Genomic DNA, 22,567 nt, shown 5'->3' with positions numbered 1-22,567 from the left:
ATTCAGGCCAAGCCAAGAGATCACTTAGGGGCTTTAGATTAGCCACTTTGCTGCTTTTTAGTTTAGTGGTTAGGTACCCTACGATTCCCTGAAGCTCGAGCTTGTTCGTGGGGGTGTGGAACGAGACCGATCTCCCTGGTTCCCGCGAGCTCCCTGCCATCATGCAAAGCGGCACCATGGGTTCCTCTACTGGCATGCTTGGTGACTTAGCCACTTGCTTATACAACTCTTCCTCATCTGAGAACGGCAGGTCAATGGTTGCCAAGACATTCATTCAATCCCTCTCATCCTCAGGGCAGGAAATGTACTTGATCAACGTCCCATAAGGCTTGCACGCCTTGGCATTACCTTTTAGCATGGTCGAGATAGCATCGAGGTCGACTGGGGTATTTTTCCATGTGTCCATCTCAACCCTTACCGCTTCTGTCCTATTCCCCAAGAATATGAGGTTGTTTCCCTAGTCTTCAACCACTCGTACATTCCTATTCCATGGCCGGCCTAGCAGTATGTCGTAGTCCACCCCTTTCATGACAATGAAATTTACAGAGAACTGCACTCTTGCAATCTTTACTGGCCAATTTTTTAAGACCCCGAATGGTCTGACCTTCATTCCGTTGGCCAATGTAACATTGAACCTAGCCACTTCCATAGGTGGGTTTCCCCAGGCCTGTAGAACTACGTGGCTCAAGATACTGATCCCTGCACCGGTGTCCATAATTTCTTTTCGTGTTGTGTCCCCTAAGGCTAGGACAAGTAGGACTGCATGCATCTCCGTGCCTTCCCAGAAAGCGTTGATGTGAAGTGACCTTGGAGCCAAGTGCAGCGTTAGGCTTGGAATTTGCGTGACTGCGTCCTGCTCGTGCAAGTTAGCAGCAACATGCTCCCCCTTTCCCTCCACCAAGTGCCTCAATTCTCACCACAATGGAGGGTGCTGCCGAAGCAGGTCTCCCAAATTAATGGTCACTAGGGTGGTTACTACGGTGGTGAGGAGTTTGCTGGGTAGTTGGCCTTCTCCTCGGTCACCACTCTTCGGCCACATGTCGTGGCCAGCTCATTGATAAGCTTCTTCCTGGTCTTGCCCTTGTGGCATCTCTCGTGGTGTTAGCACATTCCCCGATTGAGGTCGCGATGGCGAATCGGGTGTGCTTGCACTAGAGAGGTCCTCCATCGGATCCTCCAATATGGGTTCTACATCTTTAAGGTGTTCTTGGGCATCCTTGATCCACTCCTTTACCTTGGCAATAGCCTCAAGTTGCCGCATGGGATGAGGGTATTCCCCCACCTTGGCACTACCTAGTTCCGCCGTCTTGGGGGTGGAGGTCTCTGCCTCGGCATCTGTGACCCCTCTTCCCACTGCTAAGGTTGTAGCTTCCTTGGTCTTAAGAGTGATCCTTGCATCTGCTCTCTTTCTCCTTCTCCTCTGTCTTTTCTTTCCCAGCAAGGCGGCGTCCAGGTTACTTGACCCAGGCAGTGAGATGCCTATTCGTCTTGTTTGCGCTCGCATCATGACATGCAGTGGGATGGATGTGTCCTCTCCACCAAAGGTCTCTACGCCAAATAGCCCCAAGGGCATGGAGGGCACGTTGGCGAGACTAGCTGATGGCTTCCGCCTAGGGCAGTCAGGGAACAAGTGCATGATTCCACATTTGGCGCACCTAAGGTCTGTTGCATGTTCCCTTTCTGGGCAGTGTGATGATATATGGCTTGGATGACCGCAAGTCCAACATGAGATTGGGTCCTGGCTTGGTCCTCCAAAGCCTCTGCCTCTTCCTCTGCCCAGCGCCATCACCGGCATCGGTCGATAGTCCATCAGGACCGGATTTCCCTCCTCGTCATAGGAGATGTATGGGTTTACGTAACTCTCTTCTTCACTTGGTTCCTCCACATAATGAACAGGAGCGTCACTCGATGGTTGGGTCACGTAGAGTCCTGGTGGTCTGGGTATGCATGTTGGGTTCATCTCTAGCCTAGGGATGGCTAGTCTCGTGTCGTTTGGTGCTAGGAGGACCAGTTAGGCTCCTCTGCCAAGGAAGTTAGATGGCCTGTTGCCTAGGTAAGGAGGGTTGTATTGCTGAGCGTATGGAAACCTCTTGGGCAATCTGCAGTGCAACGCGTCATGTCCAAACCTACCACAGTTTGAACACGGTCTAGATCTCGGATCTTGACACTCAGCTGGAAGGTGGTTTCCACTACAATGTATGCACTGCACATGGGCTTGCGTAGGCTTCCTTATTTGTTCTTACAAACACATAAGCTCCATTCTCACCTTTGCCAGGTCCTGGTCTTGGTCAACTCCCTTTCCCTTATCCTACATGCTAGAGCTCTCTCTCTCACCCAATGTTTTCGATCGCTCTGAAGCCCTCTCACCTGCATCGTCTGGACTGCTGTTTCTCATGCTTCACTCCCTTAGCTGGTCGTCTACTCTTATTGCTTCATCAAAAACCCTAGCCAGCACATCTCTATGTAGTGTGGAGTTACTAGCCAAGGCCTTGTAGAGTTCCTTGCTACGGATTCCATTTATGAACACTGTAGACATAGCCTTTTTGTTAGGTCACTCATTGGCCAGGATCCTCTTGAAGAGGCTACGTACATGTGTGACGTAGTCTCTTACGTCCTCCTTTTCTCTCTGGCTGACATTCATCAAGCGGACGATGAGGTTGTCGGAGTAACTTGCCTCAGAGAACCTCTTGATAAAGTGGTTCTTAAGATGGGCAAAGTTTCCATGCTCAGTTGCATCCACGCTGGTGTACCACACCCTCCCTTTGTCTCCTAAGCACAGCCCAAAAGATTGGGAGTTTTGTGTAGGGACTGTGAGGCCGTTTGCTTCACAAACCTGTTTGAACTGCTCCACAAAGCTATAAGGGTCGTTGCTAGGTTCGTACTTGTCCAGTTGTTTCGCCACTATAGGGATCCTAGATTGCCCCTTGTGTGACCCCTAATCCTAAGAGTAAGGCTGTGGCTAAGGCTGCCGCGCCCTGCTCAGCAGACGTATTGTCCATGAGCCGCCTGGCTACAAGTTCACTTAATGACAAGTCAGCCTCCACTGCCCACTCTCTCTCTGCATTTGGTCCTGCCTTAGCTGCAGGGCTAGCACGCCTCGTACATATCCATGTCTTGTTGGAGTCTCCTAGTCTTCTGCTCGTGGTTATAAGCGATCATGCTCTCTAGCGCCCTTCTGATTGCTTTTCATTCCTCTTCTAGGGCCGCTCCTACTTTCTCTACTGGCCTACCCTGAACTACCGTCCTGGTCAGCAAGTCATACTCGTTGACTAATTCCTGCACCATGACTGGAAATTCTCCCAAGTCCAGTCTATCCTCTCCTGGTCGGCCTTGGGATCCTGACATTGCTTTTGCTTCCTGGTTCACTGGGTCGTCGATCAACTTGATTAGCTTTGGTGGCGTCTAATTCTCTATGTTGCGGTCCTCTGGACCTTCGCATCCTCTCAGGGCCCTATAGATGGAGTTCCCTAGTAGCCCGCTATGCCTTGGGATCCTCTCCTAGTAGTGGGTTCCTTGATGTTATTATGTTTCCTTTTAAGCTCCTTGTTACTAAAAATCGTCGTTAATCTTATCCACAACTTGTGCTTAGTGCTTTCTAGTGCTCGGTGGAAGCAGGCTTTTCCTTTCCTTGTAGAGCACTCTAGCTGACGAAATCAGGAGGTGAGGTGAGGATGCACTAAATGCCTAAGGCAGGCTCCACCTCACTGCCTCCGGTTGTGGCCTAATGTGGCTTTAGGTGTAGGTCCTGGCCACTCTAAAGTCTTACAGAAAGACCCTGCTACATTTCCTATCCTGCTTCAAGGTTGGTTAGTTGGGTGGCTGGTCGCCGAACATTGCAGCCAAACCCAATTATGTCAGCCCAATGTCTAGCTATTTGGGGTGAATCTTCAGTCACCTTGTCTGGTATCCAACTTCCAAGATCAAATAGGGTTCCATGGGGGGGTCAAAGATGTCACCAGGGCACCCAAGATTGTGGCCAAGGTGAATCACCTTCTATTCAAGCTCTGGTGCTCTGGTCTGATTCTGGGAATCGGACGGGGCTGGTCCGATTCTGGGAATCAGACGGGTCTGGTTTGATTCTAGGAATCGGATGGGTCTGGTCCGATTTCGGGAATCGGACGTGGGCGGGTTTAGTCTTACTTTGGTCCGGCTTCCCTGAGTCAGACGGGGGTGGTCCGACCACTACAATGGGTCAAGTGGCTTAAGTTTGGGACTCCGACACGTGGCCCGACTTGGTGGGTTGGTCCGATTTTGGGAATCGGATTCAACTAGTCCGATTTTCAACTAGTCCAATTACGGCAATTGGACGGTCCGACTCTTGCAATCGGATGGTCCGATTTTGGGAATCGGACGGACTAATCTGACTGCATGGCCGACTGCCCGCAAGTTGCACACGGCGCCTTTAGGTTAATTCCTACTCTATCAAATCGTGCGGCACTTTCCAAATCAATGCGAGCAATAGAGGGGAACATCTGGCATACCTCAAAGCGATGGGGCACTCGATCGGTCAACACTTCGCAATCTCCCATAGCTCTCTCCCTCTCTCGCTCTCTCCCGGGCTCCCAATCTCACAATCATCTCAGAAAATAGGGTGTCAAATGTGGGCACCCTAGTCTGCTATGCCCCTTATTACCTCCCGTAGTCTATTGTGGACCCAGAGACTAATCTCACACACTCCACCAGCCAGATGTCTGAATCTGCGCCCCAACTTCCCTGTCTCCAGTAACAGCAGAACCCTTCTGTTCCCTTCTTTTTCCTATCCTACCCTTAACCTATTGCAACGAAAAATAGAAACAAAAATAAAGACAGATGGTCCTACTCTACATTCATCAGCAAATCAAAATACTTACTTGCTCCAGGGATTAAAACCTCCTAATCCTCCTAACTATCTCAAGCACTAGTTTAGGCTGCAAACCCTACTGCCATGCTAGATACAATGCGCATGGCGCTCAAGGCTCGATTTCGTTGGTCCCGGCAATGGAACCAAAATGTAAGGGAGCTACGGAGCTCTACCCCAAGACCTACGGACTGCTTATTGATCAAGCGTTTCAAGCCGAGCGGCCATGGCTATCTCTCACATAGCCGACACGCAATGCCTACCTTGTGGATGTAGTGAGCTTACCTTGATGCTTGATTGAGTTCCCTCCTCTCTCTCACACTCCGGTAGCTCCATGATCCTTGTAGCAAGCTCAAGCAACCTCAATCCCTCTCCGTCAAGCTCCATCCTCTATAGCCATGCAAGACGAGAGAAGAGAAGAAGAGAAGGGAAGATGAAGAGAGAAGATGGGGAGCTTCTTCTCCACGATCCTTCACTCGCACACACTCACTCCCTCACTCCCTCACACTCCCTCAATCCCTCACTCAAACACAAGGAAGAAGGTAAGAAGCAAGAGAAGAAGAAGAAGAAGAAGCTTTAGCCACACCCAAGAATGCACTTCTCATTCACTTTTGAACTTTATATACGTGCCCTACTTTTTGGGCGGTCATCCCCACTTTTTACATGGCCGACCATTAGCCTAGGCTCTCTTTTCCTATTTTCCACCATTCTAACTTATCCCGTTCCCACTAATGCATACAATTGGCATGGGAGTGAGCCCGGCACTCTTTTTACAAGGATTCGGGAGCGCCTTTCTATTTAATGGCACGCTTTTACTCTTTTCTTTTCTCAAGGCGACACCATTGTTCAGATTTTCAAAGTCTGACGTCCCTCCAGGATGCCTTTTCCTTTCTTTGTCCTGTGCCTTCTTGGTTGTCTCCTTCTTCCATTTCTCCCGCACTTCTGCTCCATTTTTCGTTCCTCTATGCTACAGTAAACACTAGATGATGTTTTTGGTCCACTAAGGCTCTATGACTTTTGCTTTTCTTTCTACACATAATTATCATGATTATCATCATCATCCAATGCATTACTGGTAGATACATCTCAACTGCTCATCTCATAAAAAATGACATCCCTACTCACTCTGAGCTCACTTGTGACAGGGTTATAATAATGACACTCTTTCTGCTCTAAAGAGCATCCAATAAAAATACATTTTTCAATCTTTGGATCAAGCTTCTTTTGTAGCTCATCTGGCATATGAACATATGCAATAAAACCAAAAACATCAAGCTTTGTGCCTGTAAAGTGTTCTTCGAGGGTCATTCCATGAACTACATTTATGGGAGTCTTATTTATAATATAGATAGAAGTATGAAGAGTTTTAGACCAAAAATATTTGGGCATATTCTTTTTAACCATCAATGCTCGTGCAACTTTTGCAATATGGCTAGTTTTCCTTTTTTTAATCCATTTTTCTTTGGGATATACTTGCAAATAAACTATCTCTTTATCCCATGAGAACTCAAAAAGTCACTGAACTCATTAGAGAGCTACTTTATCCCTCCATCTAACCTCAAGCACCTAACTTCCAAGCATGTTTCTGTTTCAACAACAACCTTGAAAGTTTTGAAGTGCTCAAATACATGATTCTTTTTCTTCATGAAATATACCCACAACTTTCTTGAATTATCATCAATAAATGTGACAAAATATTATTAGAGTGTGCCTTGAGCAGTTGGTTTAAAACTCTTTGAAAATCCTTACTAGCATTTTGGTATGATTCCAAGACATACTTCTTACCCTTCTCGGGAGAATAGATAAGATTATCTTTATTGAAAGAAATTACTTTCTCGACATTTGGTAAGCTCAAGTGTATTTTATCATTAAAATCTTCCATAAAGTAGCCTTTTGCATTAAATCAAACTTGCAATACTTGCTCTACAATTTGACCAATAAAAACTAAATTCTTTGTGATGAATGGGACATGTAATACATCTGACAAACATTTTGTTTGACCATCATGTAGGGACAAAGTAACTTTTTCAATGTGTGAAATTGAGTGGCATGAATAATAACTCACATGTATACATAACTTGGATTTTATAAATCCTGCATCTCTTTAAACCATCCAGCATGACTAGTCATATTATTAGATGCATCTCCATCAAGATACCATACATCATCATGTGTCCCCTTATCTGTAATAGCATTCATCATATGCTACATAACAAAAAATGATCATTTTTATCTTCAATTTGTCATAAAGACGATGCATAATTTCCTTGCTAAAATTTACCACTCTAGATATCATCATTCTTAGCATAACAATAGGCTGCAATATGACTTGTTTTGCCACAGTAATGAGAAACAATACTAGATTTTCCAAAACTGCTATTCTATCATCCACCTTTTTCTCTAGAGCTCTCCCTATCTCTAAAGTTTCTATGGCCTCTTGAAACCTGCATTTGATTGAATTGCTGATTTTATATGTTTTGTTAGTTATCACCAGTACCTCCCATATCACGACCTCTTGAAGAGGATCTACCACATCTCCTTTCTCAACATGAGTGAAATGCTTGGGCATGTTCACCACTTCTTTCAGATGATTCACTCTGCATATTGATCTCTTTGGTGATCATGAGAGAGACCAACTCATCAAAAACTAGAAACAACTTTCATAAATACACAGAAGTGATAAATGATTTTTAGGACTTCTTATTATTATAGCCATCCAAAGTAGATGAAACCATCATTAGGCATTGTATCAATAGATACTAAGACATCTTCAATGCTTCTCACTTTCAAAACATACTCATTTGTAGACATCTTCCCTTTCTTTAAGGTATTCAAATCTTAGTTGAGTTGAATCTTTTGCACCTTTGTATTTATTAAAAACATGTTCTCAAAAATTATCCAAGCAACATTTGAAGTTTTAACATTTTTTATATGTTCTAGCATAGTGTTGTCAATGATTGCGAATAGCCAATACATCACCTATTTATCTTTTGTATTCTCTTTTTTTCACACATTTAATTCTTCTATGGTTATAGAGTCACTAAGCTCTCACTCCTTGTCCTCACCTAAAATAGACTCGAAGAGACCTTTCCACTACAAGATACATGCCTCATATCAACATTCAAAGTGACAAAAATATTCACTAAAAAAATTACCCCCGTCGTCGCTAAACACGTTGATATTAGCAACACCATAGAATCGTCATTATTTTCATTGCTACCTGCATCGCATTCAGATAGCAACGCAAATAGCGATGCATATAGAGACACTTTGTGATGCAAACTACAACATCAATAGTGACATGTATAAGTAAAATTGTGATACTAATAGCGACTGTTACTATAGAGAAAAAAAAATTTGTGGTAGCACATGTAGCACAATGTTTTATATTTAGTCTATACAAAAGAGTTACAGTAAAGTGTGTAATGGTCGTCAAAATGAAGTCAAAGTGTACTTAAATGCATAAGACTAATACATAAAATAAATACAAGGTTGCTTAATGAAAGCGCTCATGGAATCATTGCAAGATACAAAGGGTGATAATAACATAGTGCATAGAAAATGCCTACATAAATCACATGACCAAAAAAGAAGAGGATATGCGCTCCACAAATCTAAGTGTGAGCTATAGATCCTTGCCATTCGAAAGCTCATCACGTCGCAAAGGAGCATCGAACGGACTCTACAAAAAAAGAAACAACTACATATCAGTCCACCATACAACAATGCATTTTAATTAAATTTAGTAACTACGGACAAGAAAGATGAGTGACTTACTAGACCACCGCATGCATACAATCTATCGATCAATGTAGTAAAACTGTGTCTCTCTGCATATTGAGTCTCTAGGCCGGTGGGATCGTGGTTTGTAATGGAGTGTTGCAAAAAAAACAAAATACAACTGTTAGAAACACGATTGTGAGTACAAGTGATATTGCAAAAAAATAAGCAAGAAGAACAAAATAAAAACTTACAAAGTCCTCCAAATAAGTCCTACAACCGCCAAGATGGTGGACCAGTGTCTTGCTGCCTCCAATCGTGGCCTCGCTGCCTCGTGCTATTGTCTCCAAAGTCTTGGAGAATCTATAGCCTCCTCCCTAATTCATTGCTAGTCATCTACATCTAGCTACTTGAGCTTTGAGGCCCCATTGTTAAGTGCCTTGCATGTGTCCGATCATCTATTTGACATGTACACATGCATGCACTCCATCATGCAACCTGTGGAAAATCTTTTTGTTGTGGTGGGTGCCAGAAAATCCTCATGCAAGGATGCTACTATGTAGTCCTTACTCCCCTCCAGTATGTTCTTCCAATGCAAGACGTTATGCCGAAAAACTTGTTAGCACAACTCTCTCATTGGAGCCATCAGTCTCCTCCCCTCATCATTCATGATGAGGCTCCTATCCTAGCATTTGCAAGGTATCCATACCCCTCTAGGGTATGTCTAAGATGTGTCCTCTCCCACTTGTGACTACGCTCCTGGGCATATCCATGAGACCCCTATACATTTGATGTACCCACAGGGGTGGAATCTCTCAGAGTAGCACCCATAGGAGTGCCACCTACGAACGACTGAGCAAAAATTAGAGTGACTAGAGTAGACATCCCCACAGGTGTGACAAATTCCATAGGTGACACAACTTAGCAGAAAGACGAGATAGAGACACTGCAGCGGTACCTCCATAATAACCATTTAATCCACCTCTCTCGAACCTGCATGAGAGCCAGGGCTCACCGCATCCACTTCGTAGCATCCCCCAGAATTACTCCCTCCGTTCTACCCAAGTCTGAAATGTTGACCTCCTCTACTAGAAATTGAAGTATCAGAGAGTGCCAAAGTAGATCTAATGAAATGGCTTGATGGTGTCTGAGACACCTCCTAGTTTGCCATATCTCAAAATCAAGCCATCTGATCAGGAGACATACGTGTGAAGATCTTCTATAGCTCCTCATCGCTCATTCCTCGACTCATCGTGTGGATCCAAATATCCACAAAGGTCATATGCACAAAAAAAAATTGATGTTAGCATAATCAATATAAAAATTCAAGAAAATCACGACAATATAACTCTTTTAAAAAAATCTTACTTAAAATTCATATTCTAGAGTACCCTTATAAGTGGATCATCAACAAATTGAGTAGGTGGATTCTCCAAGTATGGTATAGCCTATGGTCCCATGTCAATCTCCTGACACAACTCTGCATACACAGGAAGGTTGATAGAAAAGTCATCACAAAAGGATGAGTCCACCTCATTCTCAAATAATTCTTGGCCTCGTGTCTTTCCATCATTGTTACCTGATTCTGCCTCCTCTAAATGCTCCAAGCTTTGGGCAGCCTCCACCCCTTGCAATATCGACCCCTTTATCTACTTACTATCCTCATCTATGCTAGAAACATTGCTTTCATCATATACTCTCGCACTTTGGGGAGCTGTAGGTACTACATACCACCATCGAGGTTGTCGAGGGTTTGGATAGAAAATTATCTGCTCAAAATCACATACAAGAGAGGTTTGACATTGTGACATATACCATGTCGTAATAAAATTTAAAAAACATGAGTTCATGCACCTGCTCACAATGGGCTGGTAATACGAACGTGTTGTGTGAATCTGTTCATCTTTTTTTGGAATGTATTTCGAGAAATCTAGATGGACCTTGTCAAATAGTTTCCCCCACTCCTTCCAGTACCACTTTGATCACTACACATCCATGCCTTTTGCCTTTAGCAATCAATTTGCAGCCATTACCATATTCCTCATAAAGCATCCATCATTATTGAATCTGACTTGTAGATTCTGCTCTGCCATCTATCCAGCTGACAAAATATTTTTAGTGATCGATGGTACATGAAGCACATCATGTAGACTCTTTTTCTTGCCATTAGGCATAAGCAATTGGACCACACTTGTATGTTTAATATCATGCTAGGTAACATCCCTAGTGCAAACATATCCATGAGAACTTGCAACCAACTCATCAAACCATTCTTCGTGGGGTGTCATATGATTAGAGGCCCTTGAATCTATGTATCATTTCTCATCTTTGCCTTGCTTAGGCACATTCTTTGATACATGTTGCATAGCAAACAACCTGTCTTCTTCATCATCCTAAGCACCATTTGAAGATGTATAATGTCCATATTGTCTACCTTTTTCTTTCATGCCTGGTTTCTTCTTATGAAAAACTTTGGCAATATACCCATATCTACCACAATAATGATAGTCTTTGTCCCTATTAGACTGCTCATTTGACTGCAAGGATCCACCACCTCTGCCTCTAAGTGATCTCCCCTGCCTCTAAGGCCGCTAGATCCTTGCATAATTTCCATGTTGTTTTCCTTTTGCTTTCATGTGTGCTTGCTTCTTATGACAATCTTTGGCAATATACCCATATCTACCACAATAATGATAGTCTTTGTCCATGTTAGATTGCTCATTTGAGTGTGAGGATCCACCACCTCTGCCTCTAAGTGATCTCCCCCTGCCTCTAAAGCCACAAAATCCTTGTTGGTCCTGCATATTCAAGCTATTCCATGCATTCTATTGCTGTTGTCCATTGGTATTTCGAGTGTCTCCTCAACCTCAAACAGAACCATGGCCTCTCCCACCTCTATCACACTTGCTAGAGTAGAGAATAATGTCTCTACCTTGAGATGAACTAGAACCTATGTTGAGACCAAGATTTACTTCTTCATGCAATAGTAATGCAAGTAGTTCATCCCAATCAGAGGATTCTACTCTTACACAAAAATAGAAGTATCAAATGCCTTGTACTCCTTGCCAAGCCCATTCAATGTAACTGCAATCATATCATCCTTTGAAACACTAGATCCAATAGTAGCTAGCTGGTTGGCTATGGTCTTTATCTCCGTTGTGTATGCTGGAATGATCCTACCATTTCTAGACATATTGCTAATTTGCTGCTTAAGCTGTATCTTCCTTGCATGCATGACATTACCATAAATTTTCATGAGTGTATCCCAAGCATCTTTTGGGAAATGACAATTGGTAATTTGCATAGCCGTTGAATAAAAAATGCATAAAGAGAACCAATGTAGTACTTTGCTAGCTCATTCCAACCACTATTAGTGAGTTCTTCATTGATCCTGTGTTGGATTCCATTCAGGTAATTCGGATTCAGCTTCAGTCCCCATGCATAAATCCGTGTATCCTCTACCAATCAGAAAATTCTACATCCAAAACTTCCATAGTGCAAAGTTCTTGTTATCAAGCTTATCACTGACATTTTGGGTGATGTTACGAGTGCCCTGAGCATTTGTCATGTTGCAATGGACAGCTTTTAATCAATGTTTGACTCCCCACAAACCAAGATGCCTTATACTGACCCATTTTAACCTTCAACTTTTATGAAATTTTTTTGCAACAAAATACTTGCTGAAATCATAGTATTTTAGCTCACAAACATGTCAGATGCACCCACAATCAAGTGGCACAGCATGTAGGTACATCAACCAGTTCTTCATAGAACATGTTGTTGCTACATACCATGTGTACATTCAATCTTACTACTAACACTAGAGAAATATACAGTCTGCAACCAATAGATGACCAACAGCCATTTCTTAGTCAAAACAAAGATATCTATGTGTCAAACATGCCCCAAAACATCCTAGATATTTGCCACTATATGCGAGAGTCCATACATGAGCTTTTGAGCACACTGTAGTATATGTACAGCAAGTAAAAATGCCAAATATCTTCCCGATTGATAACAATCAGCCAATATGTAGCCAAAACAAGGGTGATCCAAGATCAAAATCTTTCTGAATCATAGCATACATATGCCAACACATGTAGAGACCAAGACATGATCATATCGACATTCATACATGCCGCATCTTCAAGAACCAATGTCATATAACTCATGTACTGTTCATGTATAACCAATAATTGTGTCAATGCAGTTGATTTTCATCTCCAAAAGCTAGCATTCAATGCTCTTTTCAGTTCATACAATATCCAACATACATATGCACATAATCAAGGTCCATAGATACTATCCAATGTCATAGATTGCTTCAAGAAGTAATAGATGCTTGTTGCCCACAGTTCAAGACAGATTTCCATCTTATTAAAACTTTCCAAAGCTGAGCATTTGACACTCCAAAACCATACTCAAATGCAAGAGAATAAGGGCATATACATTGTTAGGATGAAAGCCACCCGTGCCCTAGAACCACCTGTTGTTTACTATAGTAAACAACTAGTCTACACATGTCTGTGCTAAATATCTCAAAATTTGTGAAGAATTTGAAAAAAAAATCTTCTGTAAAGTTGTAGACCACATTGAAACAGCCAAGTTACATGGGTCATTTCTCCAAAATCCATTTCTGTAGCAAGATATGACTTTTGCAAAAAAAAAAAGTTGTAGATAGGCACAGTCTCCTTTGATGATGTTTTTTCAAATCTGATGTCTTTGATGTCAAATGGCCACTCAGAGGTGCTCAATGAAGCCTTATGAAGCTCACAAAAAAGCCACATCATGCTCTTGCACAAGAACAAAGCATAAACCCTGATGCATATCTTGACAAAAAAAATGGCAGCCTTTCTTCTTCAATAGAGACTCTTATCTTCAAGCTTCAAATCTAGACTCCAATGCCATGCTCCAAAGAGCCCATTCACTTGGCTCTGATACCATGTTTAAAGATAAGAGAGACTTAGTGGAGCCAAAGAGTGAGTAGTTAGCTCATCTCATTCATATTCATTATTCAATCTCTACTAGCATGAAAGAGATAGTACAACTAGGTTACCACTAACCATGACTAATTATGGTTAGCTCAACATCAACTTATTTAATGTCTCACACTATCACGTGCCTACCTAACAATTCCTTGGCAGCAAGTTTTAGTTGTCCATCGGGGAACTATCCTGGACGTCTTTGCCAAGCACTTGTGAGAATGCACCGAGTCTATCATCTAGATTTCCCAGAGTCCCACCCTATAACTAAGGTCTCGATACATTAGTTAGCGCCATCGAAGGTGTCCTGAAAGGGCCTCTAGCCCGACTGGAGTGATCGTAGTTACCCTTGGTTCATGGAGTGCAATGCTTTTTTCTAGTTAACTAGTTAGGATTGAGGGAACCTTAAAGAAGTTCTAGCATAGTTGTTGTACCTTTCCCCTAAGATAATTATTGATCAAGGTTTTAAGACCTAACCCTAGGTAAGTTAACACTCGGCTCTACCCAAAATTTCCTAATTAAAATTTGGTTCACTCTCTTGAGAGAAGCTCCCAGCTTACCAGAACCACCCATCTGTAGGATAGATCTGTCAGGGATCTCACCCACTCACTTCCCACAAATGGTTTTCTTTATTTTTCTAATTATCTATCACATTGAGTTATGACATATGAAAGCTGCTTCATTAATTCATCCGTTATCCTAGGTTCCTTTGCATAATTTTTAAGGCACAACACAAAGACAAAGAAAATAATATTTTGGCAAAAAATATTTTGCAAAGTTATTTACAATGGTTTTTCCCTTCTGCATATGCAAAAGATAAACCTCCATTCATTGGAAAATCCATTCTATTTATGCAGAAGAAAGAAGACCTCCAAGATTTCCATCCTTTCACTAGTATCAGGGACTCCACGATCCCATCCTGATTCGTGTGAGGGTCAAGTAGTTCTTAGGAGCAATCGAGAGATTTATGGCCAGAGCCCCCCTAGCACTCCCGCCTCCTCCTACCTTCCACCATCGGGGCCAGGTCCAAAGCTCCTCGTAGCAATACAAAACAATCCCCCTTAGAGCAAGGTTCCACGTCTAGCCATGGGGGAGGCATATCACAATCTTTCCTCTTATTATCTTGATTATATATTTACAATTAGATCTAACTTTTGTAAGGACAATCAATCTTTCTTGTGAAACCATCATTGCATGCACAAATAAAAAAGAAATAGGAGCAAGTGTTTTTAGCATAGGAAGCTGCCCCACCCAAATCTAGGATTTCTCTTTTAAGGTTCCACCTTATTCTTAGGCTTTCGCTTCCTACTTACAACTCTTTTTTCACAAGTTATTTCACAAATCTAAAGTCTATTTTATCCTTATGAAAAATTTGGTATTTATGTCCTAAAAGCTAATATGGGAATTTATACCTATGGTAGGCAACTCATGCACTGCCTTGCCGCAACCCATGCTCAGCAAGATTTCAAATGCTTTTCCAAGTCTGTTCAGACTTTAGAATTTGTATCGACAAATTCTTATCAATGTCTAATAAGTCCTACAGACTTTTGATAACTATTTAATTTCCTAATACTAATAGTTTCAGGGTTGTTGAGTATCTCATAGTTGTTTTTGCTTCAATATTCTCGATATTTTAGGTTAGGTTTTCTCCTTGATTCATATGTGGGTCAACTCATAATATTGATGCTCTCACTAATATAATCATTAATATTAACATTGCATATATTTTCAACAAGAAATTAATTTTCATTTTAGTCTACTCATATTCTATGGTTTAATCGACAATGTCCATGGCCGAACTTTCAACATTATCCAAAAAGAACAATTTTCATTTAGCTAGGTCCTAAGTGCAATGCTAATTGTTTTTTTGAAAACCTTATTCTAGGCAATGCAAACTTTGTTCTTTCAGACATGCAATTATATTACTACGCACCTATTTTATACACATGTAGTATATATTTTCTTATACAATTTTCTACTCATTTAATGCATTGATTATTTCATGATATTATCTAAATGATTTTTTATAAATTATTATAAAACTCATATGTGTATGTTTATCATTAGCAAAATGAAATAGAGATAATCACTTCTAGGAAAAATTTATAAAATATTCACTTTCCTAACAACATCTACATTTTTCCTATTATTATTATGATCACATGTGTCATTAATGAAATAACAATAAATATCACGAAATAAACCTTAATTACAATATTTTTTTAATAACAAGCATATGATCATTTTTCAAGTGAAACAATCTTATCACTGAATAGTTAATTATTATATTACTTACGTTATTTTCCTAAGCAATAGTTCATATGCATTTTCTTTAGAATGTGTTTATAATCGTTTAAAGCCAAATATAGTGATAAGCTTATAAAACATTAATTTTTTCCAAACTGACAAGTTGTTACCTCTATCAAGTTTGCAGTAATAGGAGTTTCGCCAATTCCTATTGCGTCATTTTCTCCATCGGTCAGGGTTCTCGCTTCCCTTGCTTCAAATGGGTTTTTTGAATTTCTGCAACAAACATGCGAAGTCATGGATGTTAGGCAACATTTACATGGTAGTTTAAGGAAAGTTAGTGGTCATCCAAAAGAATTTCACCAATGTTTCACTTAGCAGTATGGTCGTATGGAGCAAAGGTGTAACAATGGGTAGAGAAAATGAAAATGAGGTAGAAGGTGTAATGAAAGAAGCTGAGAGGAGAGAGAAGGAGAGCTGAGGAGAGAGAAAGAGAACAAGAAAAAGAAGGAAGAAGACTAGAAGAGGAGAGAGAAAGAGAGAGAAGAGGAGAGAAGGGAGAAAGAAGTCATGGAAGCTAGAGATGAAGGTGAAGAGTGTGATCTTGATAATAATTGGTTGCCCTAATCTGGGGCCCTTACACCTTAAATACCCTGATCAGTGTGACGGGGTGTCGAAACCCTAGTCGGTGTGTATCCTGTTTGTTACAATCCATCCCCACTCGAAAGGTTCTTGGCCTCAAAAACAAGGAGAAATAGAGGGGAGTGATGGGTGGGCTAAGGGAGGGTTGCAGAGTACTACTCAGAGCCCTTTGACAATGAAGAATAGGTGTGGAGAGACTAGAGACATCATGCAGTCTTGAACTGGTCTGCTGAAGTAAACTGGTCATAACTTTTGATAGGCTGCTCCAAATAGAGCGTACTATATGTCAAATGGAGCTTATGACGGGTACTTTCAGCCTATGTAGAATGCACATGCATGTGATTTGAGTAAGTACAAAACTATTCTAAAACAGTGTGTAGTCTGCGGGCAAAAAGTGGGCAATTTGGGGCATGACCAGCTAGTCTTCCATCCGTTGGGATTCACGGAGGTAGGAAAATTCATCGAGGATGGTTGTTGGGCGCCAAGAGGCTTCTTCCAAGGATAGGCCTTGCCATTTTATGAGGTATTCTTTGATGGATCGAGATCATAAGTGCTTATCTCGCTGCCCAATGATTGCTTCACGAACATATTGAGTGATGCCCTCTTCATCTATGGGGGGAAGTTCTTCCACATATTCCACTGTGGAGCCTACAAAGGGTTTCAGCTGACTGACATGAAACACATTGTGGATTTTGGTGGTAGGGGGGAGTTCTAAGCAGTAGGCCAAGTCGCGAACTCTCTTCAGGATGCGGTATGGGCCATAGAAGTGATGGGCTAGCTTGTTACTGCTGCCCTCTTTGAGAGTGGAGTAGCGGGACTTAGGCACTTTCAACCAATTCGTGCTCTTGGAATTCCAAATACCTGCGTTTTTCATCAACATAGAGTTTCATGTGTGTTTGGGCCTTCTAAAGATTCATTTTGCATTGCTGAAGTAAAGCTTGCATGTGATCCAATTCAACTTGACTATGAGGATTGATCTTATTAGTAAACAAGACTGTAGGAAGGGGAACCTTATACCCATACAAGGCCTTAAAAGGGGAAACTCCAATGCTAGAGTGTGTGGCGTTATTATATGCAAACTCAGCCAAGTGAAGCCACGTATCCCAAATGTGTTGTACATCATGGCAAAAGTGCCTCAAATATGTCTCAAGCCATTTGTTCACTCTCTCAGTTTGGCCATCAATCTGAGGGTGGTATGCAGTGGACGGAGCAAGCTTGGTTTCCATGGAGGTGAAAACTCTCTGCCAGAAGTTGCTCATAAACTTTGCATCCCAATCATGTATTATGACTTGTGGTAAGCCATGCAACTTGAAGACATGTTCCATAAACTGAGTGGCCACCTGAGAGGCAGCGTATTGGACCTTAGTGGGGATAAAGTGGGCAGCTTTGGTGAGGTGATCAACGACCACATAGATACTGTTCCACCCTTTCTTAGTCACGGGAAGGCTAGTAATAAAGTCCATTGTGATGTGAGTCCATTTCCCTTCAGGGATAGGGAGAGGCTGCAAGAGGCCAGCGGGCTTGAGTGTACTATCCTTGTTCTGTTGGCATGGAACGCATTTGATCACAAAGTCGTTGACGTTCCTCCATAAGACTTTCTAATGAAAGCTCTTGGCAATCCTATCATATGTTTTGAAAACACCCAAGTGACCAGCAGTGGGGGCAAGAATGCATTTCTTCCACGATCTTCTGCGTGAAGGGGGAAGTGTGTGGGATGACAATCTTGCCATGGGACAAAATAAGGCCATGCTTGAGCTTATATTGGGAGTTTTCAGCCATAACCCCATGTTGTAATTTTTGAAATATGTGGCTGAAATGATCATCTAACAAGTAATCCTCTTGGAGCTCTTCAACCCAATCACTGTGCAATTCTGAGAGACAGATGACACTCTGCATGCCCACATTTGAGAGAGAGAATCAGCCACAATATTATCCTTTCCCCACGTGTGAGAAATGTCAAAGTCATAGTTCTGTAAGGTTGCCACCCATCGCCTTTGCTTAGGAGTCAAAGTAGATTGAGTTAGGAAGTATTGGAGGACTTGGTGATCGCTTTTTACTTGGAAGTGACTGCCATACAAATAGTGGTGCCATTTCTTGATGGCATGGAGGATGGCCAACATCTCTTGCTTGTATACATTCATTTGTATCTCCTTCTCATCAAGCTTGTGGATTTCAAATGCAATCATCCCATGCTCTTGCAACAATACTGCACCAATACCCCAGCCACTGGCATCACAATGAATGGTAAAGATCTTAGATAAGTCAGGGCAAACAAGAATGGGGTTGAAGTAAGCACGTCCTTTAACTATTTGAAGCTATGATCTACAGTGACATCCGAAAAGAATGACTATTTTTTCAAGTGATCAGTCAAAGGTGCTGCAATGGTGGCATAGTGCTTAATGAAGCACCTGTAGAATAAAGAGAGACCAAGGAAGCCACGCAAGGAAGTGGTGGTGGAAGGAGTGGGCCAATCCTTAACACATTGCACCTTTTTGGGGCTAGCCTACATACCATTTTTGCTCATAATGTGTCCCAAGTACTCCACAGATGTCTACATGAATATACATTTGCTCTTCTTAGCAAAGAGTTGATGCTCTCTCAATATGTCAAACACCCTCTGAACGTGTGTCAAGTGCTCCCTAGATGACTTGCTATAAATGAGGATGTCATCAAAGAAGACAAGTACAAGCTTGAACAGAAAGGGCTGTAGGATTTTGTTCATGAGGCTTTGAAAGGTGGCAGGGGCATTAGTCAACCCAAAAGGCATCACAAGAAAATGGTAAAGGCCACAATCAGTCCTGAAGGCCGTTTTGACCTCATCTCCTGCCCGGATACAAATTTGATGGTAGCCAGAGCGCAAGTCAATATTAGTGAAAACGCATGCCCCTTTTAACTCATCCAGCAAATCATCAATCCGTGGGATGGGGTAGCGGTTCTTCACTATAATTTTGTTCAAATCTTTGTAGTCAATACACATGCGAAAGGAGCCATCTTTCTTTTGACTAAGAGGAAAGGGGATGCATAGGGGGAAGAACTCAGTTCAATGAAACCCATCTCCAACAACTCCTTGATTTGCTTCGCAACCTCTTCACACTTACACTTGGAGAGTCTATAGGGGGGTTTGTTCACTGGCTTGGAATGGGGCTCTAGGTCAAGTGGGTGGTCCACTTGTCTCTTTGGAGGGAGGGATATAGGCATCTGAAATAAATCATTGTATTCCTCAACTAAGGCCTGCAAGGTAGAGTCATATGATACTGTGGAGGGCTAATCAAAAGTGTCCTTATTTAATTGCAAAACAAAGATCTGTGAGCATTTCTTAAACTCCCGTTTGAGTTGCTTTGCTGTAATGAGCTGAAAATCAACATGATCACGAACTCCCTCTAGGTGGATAGGGTGTCCATGCATCATAAACTCCATGTAAAGCTGAGAGAAGTACATAGCAATTTTCCCAAATTGTTTCAGCCAATCACAACCCAAGACAACATCAATGGGGCCCATATCTAAGGCAATCACATCAACCAGTGCCACATAATTTTCAGCCAAGCATAAGGGAACTGTGGGACATACATGTGTGCTGATTTCTTCTTCTCTGTTTGCTACTTGGACCTTCAAGGGGTGGTGTAATGCCATAGGGGTACATTTCAACTAATCAATGGGGCTGATTTATTGACAAAAATGTGAGTGCTTCCACTATCCACAAGGATAAAAACATGCTTCCCATTGATATTGCCTTGAATGTGAAGGGTACTGGGCTGTGGGAACCCGTCCAAGCATCCAAGGAGATCGAGCAAAGGGAAGTGGGAGGTGGGTGGGATGTTAAATCAAGTATGTGTGAGGGCGCACCGCCCGGGTCAAAGGGAAACCCATCCTCCAGGTCATAGAACTGCTCATGATCAACATCCTCCGTGGGCTCAGTCTGGTCAATGGCCAGGTCATCCTCCTCATTGTGCCAATCTTCCATGACATACATGCTATGAACTTTGACCTTAGCTGTCTTGTACTATGGGAATTTGGAGGCATGATCAGCAGTGTACTTATCTCCACATTTAAAGCATAGGCCCTTTTCTTTCCATTCCTTGACAACATTTGGGGAGATGAACTGTTGACTATTGGATCCATGGGAAGGTGATGCAATGGATTGTTTATTTTCAGCATACTAATTTCAGCAATAGACCCCAATGCTGTCCCAAAAGTGCCCATTTTTCTTTCAGCATGGAAGGCGCGGTAAGTGGGTACTTTGGGGCTGTTATTAGGCATAGAAGAGCCTCAAAAACCACCTTCGTGTAGGGCTGATCGTGAAGGGATGCAGGGAGGTCCAACAGCTTGCTGAAAATGCTCATTCTTACGGTACTTTCTTGCATATCTCTCAGCCAGTTTGATTGCATCAAATAGTGTAGTGGGTTTTTGGGCCATGATATCAGCCGATAGAATTGGTTCCACCAACCCATAGATGTTCTTGTGCAATTTAGCATCGTCACTGATGCTTTCCACATACATAGTCAAGTTCATGAATTGATTGGTGTAGTCACATACAGTGAGGTTACATTGGTCAAGAGTGTACCATCTTCTTGCCAACCATTCTTTTTCCATAGAGGGGACACAAAAACTTGGACCATATGCATTTTGAGATCTTCCCAATCAATGAACTGTTGATTCTCCCGATTGATATAGCGCCACCAAGTGTAGTCAAAACCTCCCAAGTGGAGAGAAGAAAAAAGTGTTTTCTGATCATTAGTGCGGAGGCAGATGTTGAAGTAGGACTCCAACTTGGATGTCCATTCTTCCAAGTTAGATGGTGAGGGGGATTGCCCATTGTACTTTGTGAGAATGACCTTGTCACGAAAATCATAGGGGCCATGCTGCCCATGAAATCCTTGCTGTCCATGCATCCTGTGGTGGCCATACATGCCTTGTTGTCCATCATTTAGCCCATGTTGTCTATTATAGCCATGTTGTCCATGATTACTAGGCTAGCCATTTGTACCATATGGTCCTTGATGGGGCTGATTCATATGTGGTGCATGGGGGCTCCTAGGTAGAGCGGGTGAAATTCGACCCAAGGTGGGAGAAGGCCTCAAGTGAATGTTGTCAGCATGGTGGACATGGGAATTCAATAGGGGCTCATTATGCATATGAGAGGGTTCCCCGATCTCATAAGTAGAAGGGGAAATTCCCTTAGCACCAAGTATACCATGTGGGCCATGCGACGGTTCCTGATGTGGATGGCGTCTAGACTCATGTCTAGAGTCATTGGTCTTCTCTTGGGGTGAAGCGGTCACTAACTGAGCAAGAAGAGTAGTGAGCTGTTCCAAGGTCTATTGGGTCTTTGAGTTCAAGATAGCCATGTGCTCGATCGCTTCATCAAACTTGGACATCATTTGGCAGTGGTTGGTGACCATATCATTGTGGCGTTCCATATGACGGAGCTCATGTTGGTAGAGGGTGTGATTAAGGAGGGCATATGGGTCCCGTTTCAAGCATTTCCTCCTGTATGTCACCATGATAATCTTTCCCTGAGCTTGGTTCCTCATTCATGGAGGTCCAGGAGTCTCTAGTCTCCCTCTGGAGTTCCTCTTGGGCCTTGCTTTTGCCTTTCTGGCTAGCCATCTGGGTGCAGTCCACAGGACCCGCTGTTAGTAAAAGGGGCGAAACTGTTTGTACAAAACTGGTGAGGTTTTGGGCTCTAGTTGGAGGGGACAATGGCATCTTCGAGATGAGCTAATAACCTTTATGACAAAAATTGATCATAATTTTCTGTAAGGGTTTTACAGTGCCTGTCCTGAAGCAGTCTGCATCGTGTCCACAGTGACCCTAGTGCACAAAAATGGGCATAACTTTCACGCCGTAGCTCCGATTAGGGATATTTTTTATTCAAACTAGAGGGGACAAAGCCCTCTTTGAGATGAGCTATAGGGTTCACCCCCAAATTTAGGATAGAATTTTTTACAATGGGATCTTTGTGACAGTCTTGTGGAACTGTGACCAAAAACACTGTCTGTCCCTTAGTACCAATGTCTTACATGGATAGAGCATAGATCAAGGGGCCTAATCTACCACATCAATAGCATCTTGAGCATACTGAACATAATCCTGAGCATCATTGCATACCCATCAACTGTGCCATTCAGCTCTGCCATTC

The sequence above is a fragment of the Lygodium microphyllum genome, chromosome 25 (genome assembly GCF_053477565.2).
Source record: "Lygodium microphyllum isolate KBCC chromosome 25, Lygodium_microphyllum_v1.1.10, whole genome shotgun sequence".
Taxonomy (NCBI): domain Eukaryota; kingdom Viridiplantae; phylum Streptophyta; class Polypodiopsida; order Schizaeales; family Lygodiaceae; genus Lygodium; species Lygodium microphyllum.
Note: the sequence above shows the minus strand (reverse complement) of the source record.